Source organism: Amblyomma mixtum, chromosome 6 (assembly GCF_055824585.1).
Source record: "Amblyomma mixtum isolate Tamu chromosome 6, ASM5582458v1, whole genome shotgun sequence".
Classification (NCBI taxonomy): Eukaryota; Metazoa; Arthropoda; class Arachnida; order Ixodida; family Ixodidae; genus Amblyomma; species Amblyomma mixtum.
The window spans coordinates 71060987-71074720 of record NC_143017.1 but is presented as its reverse complement, the minus strand read 5'-3'; the positions used below and the strand labels follow the sequence as shown (position 1 = coordinate 71074720).

The 13734-nt window shown below is 48.4% G+C and overlaps 1 non-coding gene across 1 annotated transcript; it reads right to left on the bottom strand.

Moving 5' to 3' along the window:
- Positions 1 to 13095: 13095 nt before the first annotated feature.
- On the bottom strand, positions 13096 to 13167 carry TRNAA-CGC (transfer RNA alanine (anticodon CGC)). The gene has a single exon. It is a non-coding gene; the product is annotated as a tRNA-Ala (tRNA).
- Positions 13168 to 13734: the final 567 nt, after the last annotated feature.

The window sequence follows — 13734 nt, the reverse complement described above, 5'->3', positions numbered from 1 at the left end:
ATCGGCTGAAGCGGGCTGCTCTCGCTTGGGAGGACGCCGCCATGTTTACACGCTAAGCGCGCAAAGGCCGCAACGCTATCTTCTGAAAATTGCGTGCGTCCGCTAACGCTATTTTACCGTTAGCGTTCTGCGCATGCGCACTCTGGACCCGCTATTCCGCTATGCACGCAATTACGCAAAGCCCGCAATACTAAAACTCTCTAATATCTGTCTAGAGAAAAGTATACAACAGCTCTATCTTACCGGTACTCACCTATGGGGCAGAAACATGGAGGCTAACAAAGAGGGTTCAGCTTAAGGACAAACGCAGCGAGCTAGAGAAACAAAAATGATAGGCGTAACGTTAAGAGCTCGGAGGCGGGCGGAGCGGGTGAGGGAATAAACACTGGTTAATCACAACCTAATCGAAATCAAGACGAAGAAATGGGCTTGGGCAGGGCATGTAATGCGAAGGCACGATAACCGCTGGCCCTTAAGGGCAACGGAATGGATTCCGAGGGCAGGCGAGTGTAGCATGGGGCGGCAGAAAGTTAGGTGGGCGGATGAGGTTAAGTTTGCTGAGATAAGGTGGCCGCTTTGGGCTCACTCCCGTTTGTTCTTCTATCCCTTCCCGTTATTCGCGAAGTTATACCCCTGCTACACGGGCGTTTCGAATGCCTTCCAACCGAACGTCATTCGACTCGAATGCCAAACGTGCGCTGCTACACGACGTTTTTGAACGGCATTCGGTTGGAATGACTTTCCAGTCGAAGGAGCTCCGCGGAGACATTCCAGATTTTGGAATGCCTTCGAAACGCGAACACAGCCCGAACCAACCAATAGCCGTCGCCGCCGCCGTCTCTTCGCCCCGCCCACCGCCGCGCGACTGCTTTCGGCTCTGTGGCTGTTCATTTCGATACCCGCTACTCGCTTTTTTCTGCTGTTTGTTTAGCAAATAGTTCGTGTTCCGTCTAGGTGAGTGCTTGCAGATAATAGTACACCAATGAACATTTACCGCGTGAGCATGAAATTTCCCCAGGAGTGCGCCGATGAGGACGACTGCAGTCATACTGCTGTTTACATTGGTTTACATCGCTTCGTATGAACAGCTTGTGCTCGTTTGCAAGACACAAAACGAAATATGCGCTTTAGTTCTATTAAATAATCTCTTCTCTTCTGTACCGGTTGTACGCGTGCTTGTTTACGCAGTGCGACAATCTGTGGGAAGCGCCGACACGATCGCTCGCCTGAGAAACACTTGACAGCCGGGTTGTTGACATCGGATGATCGGCGCTTCTCGCTAATTTTCCCGGCTTCCTCCAACATGCCCAGTACTTTATTTTAAGCTACTTTATCCAGAAGTATGTTTGGTGACCGTTCGCGTTAACTGAAATGGCCTAACTTGTTAGTTACAAGCTAGCGACGGCGACGACTGCTGCTGGCCGTAAAGCACTGCTCGGCAGCTCGTGTCACACCGCCGCTTCCCGTTCATCGTATGCGCGTCCTGCGATGTAAGCAATAGTTGATTTCATGTCCCTGTTGTCAAAACTACACTCGTTGACCATTTGCATTCGCTAAAACTTGTGAATTCATTCTTCACAACCACCGCAATCACCGATCCAACCCTGCGGATTCGCTAGGCCTAGTCGTCGCTGAAGGGAACGGAGTCGTCGTCGACTGAAATTAATTTGGCAAGGGGTTATCGCTATCGAGTGTCCAAGTGTGCACATGTGAAATATAGCCGTTCGTTTCGCTTATTTCCAATACGGATAATGTATAAGCGCGCATGTATTCGCACTGTCCCCTCATCAGCGTGTTTTCGCTCAGCCGCCGAACTCCCGAGGGCATATGAAGGCTGACCGTCCGCCGATCGGATTCGTCGGTGTCGTTTAGCCAAAAAACTTGTCCCACTACAATATTAAAGTGAACTGGATAGTTCACTATAATCACATGATGCTGTTCACCGTGATAGTGCCGCTGTCGGACTAGTGTGACCGTCGTCGTCGTTGTACACTGAAAACGAGCCGAGAATTTCGAATGCGTTTGGAAAGTGCCGTGTAGCACCGCGGGAGTCTGTCGAGTTCGAATGCCATTCCAAGTCTCGAATGCCATTCGACTCAGATGTCATTCGAAAGTACCCGTGTAGCACAGGTATTAGCTTTGCGAATCCCGCGTTAGTTTAAATTGTCACTTGTAATCTCGACGTTACCAAAACGAATACGCGGAGAACAACTTATGCTTGCAGTGTTCCAGAACGTGGCAGAGTCAGCCATCGATACAGGATTAAGTGAAACGTCTTCATCTTTCCTTTTCTCTCTGTCTTCTAGCCATCCCAGCTGTTGTTGCGGCTGAGTCCACGGAGATATGAGATCTTTACTGCGTACATCCCTTTCCGCGCACATTACTTGCTTTACTACACACTATCCTTCATTCAAATAAAGTTTTAGTGCGAAAGCAATAGTTCAAGAGGTCAAACCGGTTCACCAGTCTGTGTGATGCTGGACCTTGAGGGCGACCTTCGGCAAATCATATATGAGTAAAATATTGCGGTGACTGTTTTTCGATCCCGCTGTGGCGCGAACAGACCAGCTTCGCTGGCCATTGCCCGAGAGCACTAGGTTATCACCTCAGCAGAACACGCCTCCTGTTGTTGCCTCAACAACAGTGACTATAAACTGCAACACCCTCTCGCACTGTGCATTGCACATCGTATTAAGGCGAAAGCCTTTAATGCCTCATACTGTCGTTAGCACACGCTGTCGGCAGCCGTGTCGACAGACGCGTCGGCAGATTTGTCCGCCTTTCGGCGTCACTGCTTAAAAAGAAACTGCGCCGAGGGTGAGAATTAACCAGAGCCTTTGGCATTTGAAGCGGAGACCATACCACTCCGCCACGAAGGCTCAAGGCTCGAGTATGAATAAAGGCGCATCTAGTGAATGCATGGGTCTCGTACATAAAATAAAAGGAATAACGTGAAAGAAACGAAAATAAAAAATAAGAATAAAAAATAAACAAATGAAACAAAATAAACATAAGATTTGAAAATAAAAATAAAAAACAATAAAAATGAGAAAAAGAACAAAAATAAAAATATGATAAATAAAAAATAAATAAAATCAAACAGTGCGCCAGGAAGCGCTTTCACCTTGCAGCACTTTAGAGAGCCAAAGTGCCCCCTGAATTTTTTCGTCCTCAACTATTAATACTAACTAATATTCGCGATCTCAGCTATGTGGCGACAGTGACTGAGTGAACTGCGGTGCATGCGCTGGCATGGAAAACGTTGTGGCAGAAACACGGCATAAGAGCAATACGGGCTGGCGTTGAGAAGATTGCTGCAGAAACGCGGCATTGAAGCATAGGCCGCCGGGGTACATTGGGTAAATTGACATTGACGATGAAAAAGTTGAAGACGCGCATAACTGGCTCCCTGAGTAAGTGGCGCTTTCAGGTATGTGGCGCTGGTGTCCATCTGAAAAAAACTGCTTTTGCACACTATTTCGTGCTTATCAATGCTAAACCGCCAGCCCCTTTTTAATCTTTCATTTTCACGACAATGAAATCATAGCACTCCTTAACTGAATAACAATAAACGGCTCTGCGCGGGCTTTACACTTCTGCCAGTTCAGTCTAGAAGGAGGCAAAAGCCAGTTTGTCACTGTATCCCTCCGCTCACGTCGTCTCGTCATCCGCGAAGACGTTGCATTGTCCATTCCCTTCTACTTCCTTTTCTCAGATTTTAACGACAGTGCAGATTTCCTTGCGGATTTCGTCAAAGCTAAGGGGTGAAAGAAGGCCATAATCTTTGTTTTTATTTATAATGATTATAGCCTGTGATTTGGCTTAGGTTTATGAGGCTCAGGGTCCCAAAAAGACTCAGGCTATGTGAGACGCCGTAGTGGTGGGCTCCGGATAATTTCGGCACCCGAAGGTCTTTAACGGGCACTGACATCCCACAGCACACGAGCTTCTCGCATTTCGAGACTGCCGCGGCCGGGGTTGAACCGGTGTCTTTCGGGTCAGCAGGTGAGCACCATAAGCAATGAGCCATCGCGGCGGCTACTACAGTATATGTAGACACTGACTCGTACGCCGTGAGTTCTCTAGAGTGTGCAGGGCTAAAGAAAATAGGAAAATAGCCACGGTAATTCCAAGACATTAATAAGGAGACCCTGCCAATGCTTCTAACTATCGTCTTATTTCACTTACTTGCACGCCCTTTAATTTAAATTTAATTTAATTTAAATTTAAAGGATATTACAACTTTTGTTAAAGTCCACAAATTTACTATTCCAAATCAACATGGCTTCAGAAAAGCTTTTGGTAGAGAGCCATTAACCAACTGGTTGCAAGCTCACCTACGTGGTTGACGTCCGAATATCTACATTTTGCAAACAGCCAGTCCGATTTGACAAGCGTTATCCGAGGCGCCGCAGCGCACGATGCTTTGCAGATTCTTTTCCTTCTCTTCATTAATGATCTTGTGCAGAAGATCGACACAAATCGGCGGCGGTTATGCGTGTCTGCTTGGGCGTGCGGAAGAAATGGCGCCTGGAGCGCGCGCAACTAGAGCAGCGCGCTGCCCCGGCTGCGGAGCTGGTTACGAGGGACAGCGGTGACGCCACGAAACGCAGGAACGGGTGCCAAAGAGCCGCGCTCTAAAAAAGCCACACTACCGCACTCCCTTGGGACCGCCGCGGTGGCTGAGTGGTTGTGGCGCTCGGCTGCTGACCCGGAAGATGCGGTTTCGATCCCTGCCGCGGCGGTCGAATTCCAATGACGGCGAAATTCTAGAGGCCCGTGTACTGTGCGATGTCAGTGCACGTTAAAGAACGCCAGGTGGTCGAAATTTCCGGAGCCCTTCACTACGGCGTGCCTCCCAGCCTCCGTCGCTTTCGCGCCATAAAACCTCATAAAACCCCATAGACTGTAAACACTCCCTTTTGGCTTGCTCATAGAAGGTTCATAGGGTTTGAGGGGTTTCTTCACAGAAAAAGGGGATACGGTGGCCGCAGCTGGGAAAGGACAGGGTTAATTATAGTGACATGGGAGAGGCATTTGCCCTGCAGTGGGCGTAGTAAGGCTGATGATGATGACTCTCTTTGGGAGAGTCAACGCCCACCCTTCACACACTCAACAATCACCACAACCGAACAGTGGGCGGCACTGTTGCGGAGCTCGAAGCCGCCGCTCAGGAAAAGACGGCCACCCAGGCTGCGGAGGCCACCGCGGAGCGAGGGCTTGCGGCCGTCCGATCTCTAGCCCCTCCCTAGAAAAGCTCAGAAATAAAACTTGTTAGCTACCTGCCTACCTTGAAATAGAAAAGCGCTCGCCAATATCGCTACAGTGCTGTGTTAACCAGGCGACCAACGAATTTCACTAAAATTACTGTGCAAGCCTGAAATAGAATTTCGCGATCCCAAGATGTACGATTTCGTTCATCGCGACTTTACAATGAATCTAAACGTACCTGCTATTGACAATTAGGATAACAGTAGCGCACACAGAATTTGAGACAACTGAAAGAGAATTTCGAATCGGGGGGATTTATTCCAAGTTATACTACCGATGGTCAGCGCCGCGCTTGTCTAAAATCAGGGCAGCAAGACCGATGGCTGTCCTGCTGCGCCGACGCTCGTCCTTGTAGCCGCTCGCGAACACCGGCGCCGCTGCTGTCCATTTGCTCATTACTGGCGGAGCGACGTCAGCACTGCCGAAGGTGGTGTAGACGTCGCCGTCCTCGTAGGACAGGGCCCAGTCGGTAATGCCCACGGGTGGCAACGCTGGCTGTCGAAGTGCCACATGTGCCCCATTTGTCTTGCCTGTTCGTACAATGAGGCGTAAAAAAAAAGAGTATAAAATTCCCGTTCCCATAGCAAATCGGAGCGACAGCTCTCCAAAATTCAGTGCTGCCATGAAGTGTGCAAGGCTTTCCACAAGTGAGCATGCATGGAAAGAGTGTGGCACTGTAATCGATTTGCTCCTGGTCGGGTCTTGGCAATGCCGAATCAAAAAGGCGAATTCAGCTGTAAACATCGGCCCACCAAGCGTGCCATCCAACAGGGTTTCTGAAGGCCGATAATTATGTTCCGCTGATTTGCTGCGTAGGATGCGGTTTGAAAGTGGCGCGTATTTGGTTTTACTGATTATTGGTTCGTGAGTCGCAGTTCAGCTTATTTAGGTTGATCCGATACCAGTGCGTTAAGGTCCTTAAGGGTAAAGAAGTGGATTCCAAGAGAACGCAAGCGTAGCAGGGGGCGGCAGGAAGTTGAGTGGGCATGAGATTAAGAATTTTGTGAAGATGCGCAAACTTCATTCTCTCGCAAAAGGTTGCATTCTAGCTGCGAGCGCTCACACTTATCGCACTACAAAGAAGCATCCTAGAGCAATAAATTTATTTCTCCTCCTTGCTGACTCTTCTGGCTGTGCCTCTCTTTACCATTTGTGTATGCGTGAAAGTCCATTCGCATGGCGCCATGCAAAACGAACTAGTGTGCCGGATGTGTGAATAACAGTGTGCGTACCTCCTCGCTCCATGCATCATGCCGACGTAGACGTTCGTCTTCATGACCGCGTAAAGGAGGGCGAGCACAGAGATGGCGAACACGGCGACCATGAAGCAAAGCGCGGAGTACACGCAGTACGGCAGCCTCGCCAACCGCCCCCAGCCGGCCCCTTGGTCGCCCTCTAACAGATGCTCGCTGCCACTGTATGGGAGCGCCGAGGGGACGACTTTTGTGAAGGGGCGACCGGCACTGCCACCGTTGTCGTGGTTGTCCGGGCGCCACGCTGCTTTTTCTGCCTGAGCTGTTGCATCTCGTCCGGCACCTTAGGGACGGTGGGCGTCTCCGTTTTCGGACCCTGGAAACACGAGCAACACAGGATGCTGCTTGAAGCCCATGCAAACTGATCGTTTCGACTACCCTGGTAGCTTAGCAGTGGTAAGCCCTAAGTTGCAGTGCACTACTGGTGAGTCCACAAGCAATCAACAGAACACAATAGCATACATGATACAAGGTGAATGCTGGTGAGAGCGGTGATGCGCGTTTGCTTCAGTGCTTTTGGCACCCCTATTAGCAGTGCAGCGATGGTGTAGAGGTAGAGCATCCGCCTCGCGGGCAAGAGGACCGGGGTTCGAATCCCGGTGCCACGCAATTCTCCACCGGATTAAAAAAAAAAAAACTCCGCGTGTCGATGGAATTGCATACCCAGGCTTGGAGTGCGGCCTGATTTCGGTGAACAGAACCGACAACGCACTTCCTCATCAGAACAGGATTTGGCTACCCTGGTGTAGTACTTGGCCACAACCTTCTATGAACAAACCAATTAACCCTCGGCCCTCAGTCCCCAGCAGCTGCGGAGCAACTGACCAAGGCGGCGGTCAGATCTGTGACGCAGCGGAGGGTGCTAAGAATCTCTGGCTCCGGACAGGCCGCCATTGGAAACTGAACCTGGCAACGTTTAACGCAAGAACCTTATCAAGTGAGGCTAGCTTAGCAGTGCTATTGGAGGAATTAGCCGGTATTAAATGGGATGTCATAGGGCTTAGTGAGGTTAGGAGGACAGATGAGGCGTATACAGTACCAAAGGGCGGGCATGTACTGGGCTATCGTGGATTAGCAGATAGGCGAGAACTAGGTGTGGGATTCCTCATTAATCAGGATACAGCTGGCAACATCGAGGAGTTTTACAGTATTAACGAGAGAGTGGCAGCTATCGTAATTAGGCTTAATAAGAGGTACAAGCTGAAGGTGGTGCAGGCCTACGCGCCTACATTAAGCCATGATGACCAGATAGTTGAAAGCTTCTATGAGGATGTGGAATCGGCAATGACCAAAGTAAAATCACAGTACAATGTACTGATGGGCGACTTTAATGCAAAAGTAGGTAAAAAGCAGGCTGGAGACAAGGCGGTAGGTGACTATGGCATAGGTTCTAGGAACCGTAGGGGAGAGTTATTAGTAGAGTTCGCAGATAGAAATAATTTACGGATTATGAATACCTTCTTCCGCAAACGAGCAAACAGGAAGTGGGCGTGGAAGAGCCCCAATGGTGAGACTAAAAATGAAATAGACTTCATACTGTGTGCACACCCTGGCATCGTAGAGGATGTGGAGGTCCTCGGTAAGGTCCGTTGTAGCGACCACAGAATGGTAAGGTCTCGTGTTAGCTTAGATTTGAAGAGGGAACGGAGGAAACTGGTGAAGAGAAAGGCTATTAACGAGTTAGCATTAAGAGGGAGGGTAGAGGAATTGAGAATGTCGCTGCAAAACAGATTTTCCGCTTTAACTGAAGAAGACGACCGTAGTGTTGAAAGAATGAATGATAATCTTACAGCTATCGTTACAGAGTGCGCCGCAGAAGTAGGTGGTAGGATTGTTCGACAGGATACCAGCAAGCTATCTCAGGAGACTAAAGATCTGATTAAGAAACGTCAAAGCATGAGGACGTCTAACTCCACAGACAGGATAGAACTAGGTAGAGCTATCGAAGCTAATAAATAAGCGCAAGGTAGCCGACATAAGAAAGTTTAACATGGAGAAAATCGAGCATGCTCTAAGGAACGGAGGTAGCCTAAAATCAGTGAGGAGAAAACTGGGCATTGGTAAAAACCAGATGTATGCGCTGAAAGACAAACAGGGCAATGTCATCAGCAATATGGATAAGATAGTTGAATTAGCCGAAGATTTCTACAAAAATCTATACAGTAGCGAATCTAATCAAGTTACTGAGGGAGGCAGTCGTGCACAGAAATGTGACATCCTGCCAGTAACGAAGGAGGAAGTAAAGAAAGCCTTAGGAGCAATGCAAAGAGGGAAAGCAGCTGGTGAGGATCAGGTAACAGCAGATTTGTTGAAGGACGGAGGAGAGATTGTGCTACAAAAACTAGCCACCCTGTATACGCAATGCCTTGTGACCTCGAGAGTACCAGAAGCTTGGAAGAACGCTAACATTATCTTAATTCATAAGAAAGGAGACGTCAAGGACTTGAAGAATTACAGACCAATCAGCTTATTGTCCAATGCCTACAAGGTATTTACTAAGGTAATCGCTAATAGAGTCAGGACAACCTTGGACTTTAGTCAACCAAATGATCAGGCAGGCTTTCGTAAAGGATACTCGACAATAGATCACATTCACACTATCAATCAGGTGATAGAGAAATGTGCAGAATATAACCAACCCCTATATATAGCCTTCATTGATTACGAGAAAGCATTTGACTCAGTGGAAACCTCAGCTGTCATGCAGGCATTGCGGAATCAGGGTGTAGAAGAGTGCTATGTGAAAATATTGGAAGATATTTATAACGATTGCACAGCTACTATAGTTCTCCATAAAGTCAGCAATAAAATTCCAATACGAAAAGGTGTCAGGCAGGGAGACACGATCTCGCCAATGCTCTTCACTGCCTGCTTACAGGATGTATTCCGGGGTCTGGAATGGGAACAGTTGGGGATAAGAGTTAATGGAGAATACCTGAGTAATTTGCGATTCGCTGATGACATTGCCTTGCTAAGCCACTCAGGACAAGAACTGCAAAGCATGATCAATCAGTTAGACAGGCAGAGCAGAACGGTGGGGCTAAGAATTAACATGCAGAAAACCAAAGTAATGTTCAACAGCCTAGCAAGGGAACAGCAGTTCGCCATTGGTAGCGAGGTGCTGGAAGTAGTAAGAGAATATGTTGACTTAGGGCAGGTAGTGACCGCAGATCCGGATCATGAGAGGGAAATAACTAGAAGAATAAGAATGGGGTGGAGCGCATATGGCAGGTTCTCTCAGATCATGAATGGTAGCTTACCAATATCCCTGAAGAGAAAAGTATACAACAGCTGTGTCCTACCGGTACACACCTATGGGGCAGAAACGTGGAGGCTAACAAAGAGGGTTCAGCTTAAGTTAAGAACAACGCAGCGAGCTATGGAAAGGAAAATGATGGGTCTAACGTTAAGAGATCGAAAGCGGGCGGAGTGGGTGAGGGAACAAACGCGGGTTAATGACATCTTAGTTGAAATCAAGAGGAAGAAATGGGCTTGGGCAGGGCATGTAATGCGAAGGCAAGATAACCGCTGGTCCTTAAGGGTAACGGAGTGGATTCCAAGAGAAAGCAAACGTAGCAGGGGACGGCAAAAAGTTAGGTGGGCGGATGAGATTAAGAAGTTTGCGGGGATACAGTGGCCGCAACTGGCGAAGGACAGGGTTAATTGGAGAGACATGGGAGAGGCCTTTGCCCTGCAGTGGGTGTAGTCAGGCTGATGATGATGATGATGATGATTAGACATTACCTTGGAGCGGGCTTGCCACTGGAGCTCGCCCTGTCTGATGGTGTTGACGAGGAGATGCTCTTCTCTGCCTTCCGCCTATCAGCAGTCTCTCCGGTACCAGGTCCAGGGGCCAACACCTGGTCCTGCCCTGACTCCTGATGTGCGCACATCTGGGCCAGGTTCTGAGGTGGAGCCGGTGGTGGCTGGTCCATTTGGAACTGCGAGGTCTTCGGGCAGGGCCCCTTAAGCAGGCTTAAAAATCCCCGTGGAACCTTGAAGACGTGAGCCAGAACCTTCCGCCATGGCGGCTGCAGCGCTAGGAACTGTTGTTGCAGTGAATGTTTCCATTCGAAGGAAAGCAGGATAGACTGGGTTGGCAGCTGCGAGAAGCACCTCATTAGGAACAGACTGTGAAGCTTTTCCTTCTTCGCCTTCGGACACGCTTCTCGTGGCCTGAGTGGCGCGTGCCCGAGAGCAGGAGCTGGCTGATTATTCGTTGTCGTCACCGCATCCGGTGCCTCTATCTCGTGGTGATTTATTTTAATTCTTACAGAGTATTATAGTTATTTAGTTAGTTTATGGGGTTTAACGTCCCAAAGCGACTAAGGCTATGAGAGACGCCGTAGTGGAGGGCTCCGGAAATTTCGACCACCTGGGGTTCTTTAACGTGCACTGACATCGCACTGTACACGGGCCTCTAGAATTTCTCCTCCAATGAAATTCAACCGCCGCGGCCGGGATCGAATCCGCGTCTTACAGAGTATTATTAATACTTAAAGGTTCTGCTGGAACTGAATACACAGAGGTGATAAAAAAATAAAAATGCGAAAATCTGGCTTCCAGTAGGTCTCTTCTAAGAATGGTACCACAATTTTTCAATAAAGTCAATTCTAGTTCCAGTAATTGGAAATCCAGCAGCGAAAAGTGCGATGCCCAGTTTGCTTAGTGCACTAAATTACCGAGCAGGCGCCCACGTATAATTTCACGATAATTATAAAATACTGCGGGATGGGCGCCCTGCGGGATGGGCGCTAGAGCTGGCACATGTTGTTCCAATGGGCTGTGGCTTGGTCCGACGATCGATCATTAAATTCAAGATGGTGACAACCGGCAGGGGGGGGGGGGGAGGAGGGTTTTGAGGAGGGAAGGTCTTGGTATTGTGTAAATACAGAAAATTCCAGAGAATTCAAGCAGTTTAGGAGAAGATATGATGAAATGTTAACGAAGTCGGTATAGAGCTGTCGAACGGCTCTTCCGAGTCCGAACAGAACATGAGGTCGGAGCAATCGTCAGAAAGGGCACCGCGATCCTGGGCGAAGTCCGGCGGCTGCTTCTGGTTTTCGTTGGGGCACACCCGCATGGAAACACCAAAGCGATTCACAGAACGCCTGACGTAGTGTGGCGAGGCCTTGAAGCCGGGCGGTCCCATCACTCCTGCTGTGCAGAATACTTTGGGGGGGAGGGGGGTCGAGGAGCTCAGCATGAAGTGTTAGGATCAATGACACTATGGCAAGGAACGTTAGAAACCCCAGGACCGCGGTAGACCTGCTGTGGGGTCCCTTTGAGGATAAGTTCATGGCTCTACGATCCACTCTCGCAGTCTTCAGAAGACATAATGATACTGTGAGTGCCTTTAGAAGCGAAGATTTCGAGATGGTGATGTCTTTTCAAAGAAAATGTGCTCAGAATAGTGCAATTGTGCGAAAAGTGAACGCTTTATTCACATAATTGAGGTCTGGTGGTCGTTAGACGCTCTGCCCAGCTTGAAGAAAGTTTTGGTTTTGCGCAAAACTGGGGAAGATCGAGCCCGAGTGCCCAGCTTGCTCCTCTGCCTCAACCACGTAATCACAAAATGAACAAGGGAGGGGAAAACCTCAGTTTGCTAGAGCCAACGTTTCGACAAGGGGACTTGTCTACAAGTCCCCTTGTCGAAACGTTGGCTCTAGCAAACTGAGGTTTTCCCCTCCCTTGTTCATTTTGTGATCGCCAAGGACCATCTACCGCACCCTCTCTCTACCATCAACCACGTAATGTTATTTACCGGATGTGAAACCAAGAAAGGTGGTAAGAGCGTGCTCATGGGCCACTTCCAAAAAGGTGAAGCCAGATTTGGCGACTGTTAGTGAAGCGCTGGCTTTAATAATTGATCCAGGGTTATCTGAGTTCATTTTTGCATAAAAATAATGGGGAGCAGGCCAAGTTAGATGAGATTACTTCGGCACTTAGGCTTGTAGGGTAACAGCGTGACAGCGGTGGGGCAGAGACAAGACAAGCGCAATTTCCCACAGCTGTTGCGCTGCTCCCCTACAATGAACGCGTATCAACTTGCCCAAATGTCGGCTTCACTCAGCAGCTTCACAACATCTTTTGTGTATCGCGGGCTCATTCAGACGTCGTGAAGAAATGAAATAATCCGCTGTTTTCACTGGAACTAATCTTCTTCAGTCGTTTGTTAGCAGTGTTTACATGTTTAGAAGGTTATAAACGCTTTTATGAACGAAGAAAGAGCATGTGGTTGCTACAAAACGTATGTATATATATCGAAAAATTTATTAGGTTCACGTTTCGACCAGAAGCTGGCCTTCCAGTTTCTGGCCGAAACGTGGACCTAATAAACGTTTCGATATGAAGCTATGTTCCTCCTTGTACTTATAAACTGCAGTCGTGAATGTTTTTCCTCGCAATATATATATATGACAGAAGCCAAAAGCCACAGAAAGCAAGGGGCACAGGGGATTTTTTTTAAATGCATTTATTTATTTTGTGGTGTTGATAAATTTAGAATATTACTGAGCATGTTATCGCTTAAAGCTAATTGATTTGAAAAGCAGAAGAAAAAACAACCACATGCCGCCGTTGGGATCCGAACCCACGACCTCCGAATTGCGCGTCCGGTGCTCTACCTCTGAGCTACGGCGACTTTTTTTTTTCTTTATTATCTGAGCTACGGCGACGGCTGTCAAATCTTCCGTTTCGGGAGTATTTATGTTTACAAGTAACCTAACCTTCAGAGTGTTCATCAGCGCCACCCACGTTCATAAGCGGCGGATGTAGAACGTCCTGAGTTACCGCAGGTGTGACGTAGAACGTCCTCGAACGGAGAGGGTGGAAGCTGCGTGAGAACCCTCTTATGCTTCCTATGGCGTCAAGGCTGCCACAACCGAGGCCCTCGCTAAGCAATTAAAACAAGGGAAGGGGAATGAGGGGCTCGTTATAAATATGACAGAAGCCAACAGCCACAGAAAGCAGGGGGCACAGGGGATTTTTTTTTAATTTATTTATTTTGTGGTGTTGATCAATTTAGAATATTACTGAGCATGTTATCGGTTAAAGCGAATTGTTTAGAAAAGCAGAAGAAAAAACAACCACATACCGCCTGTGGGATCCGAACCCACGACCTCCGAATTATGCGTCCGGTGCTCTACCTCTGAGCTACGGCGACGGCTGTCAAATCTGCTTTCGGGGGTATTGATGTTTAGAAGTAACC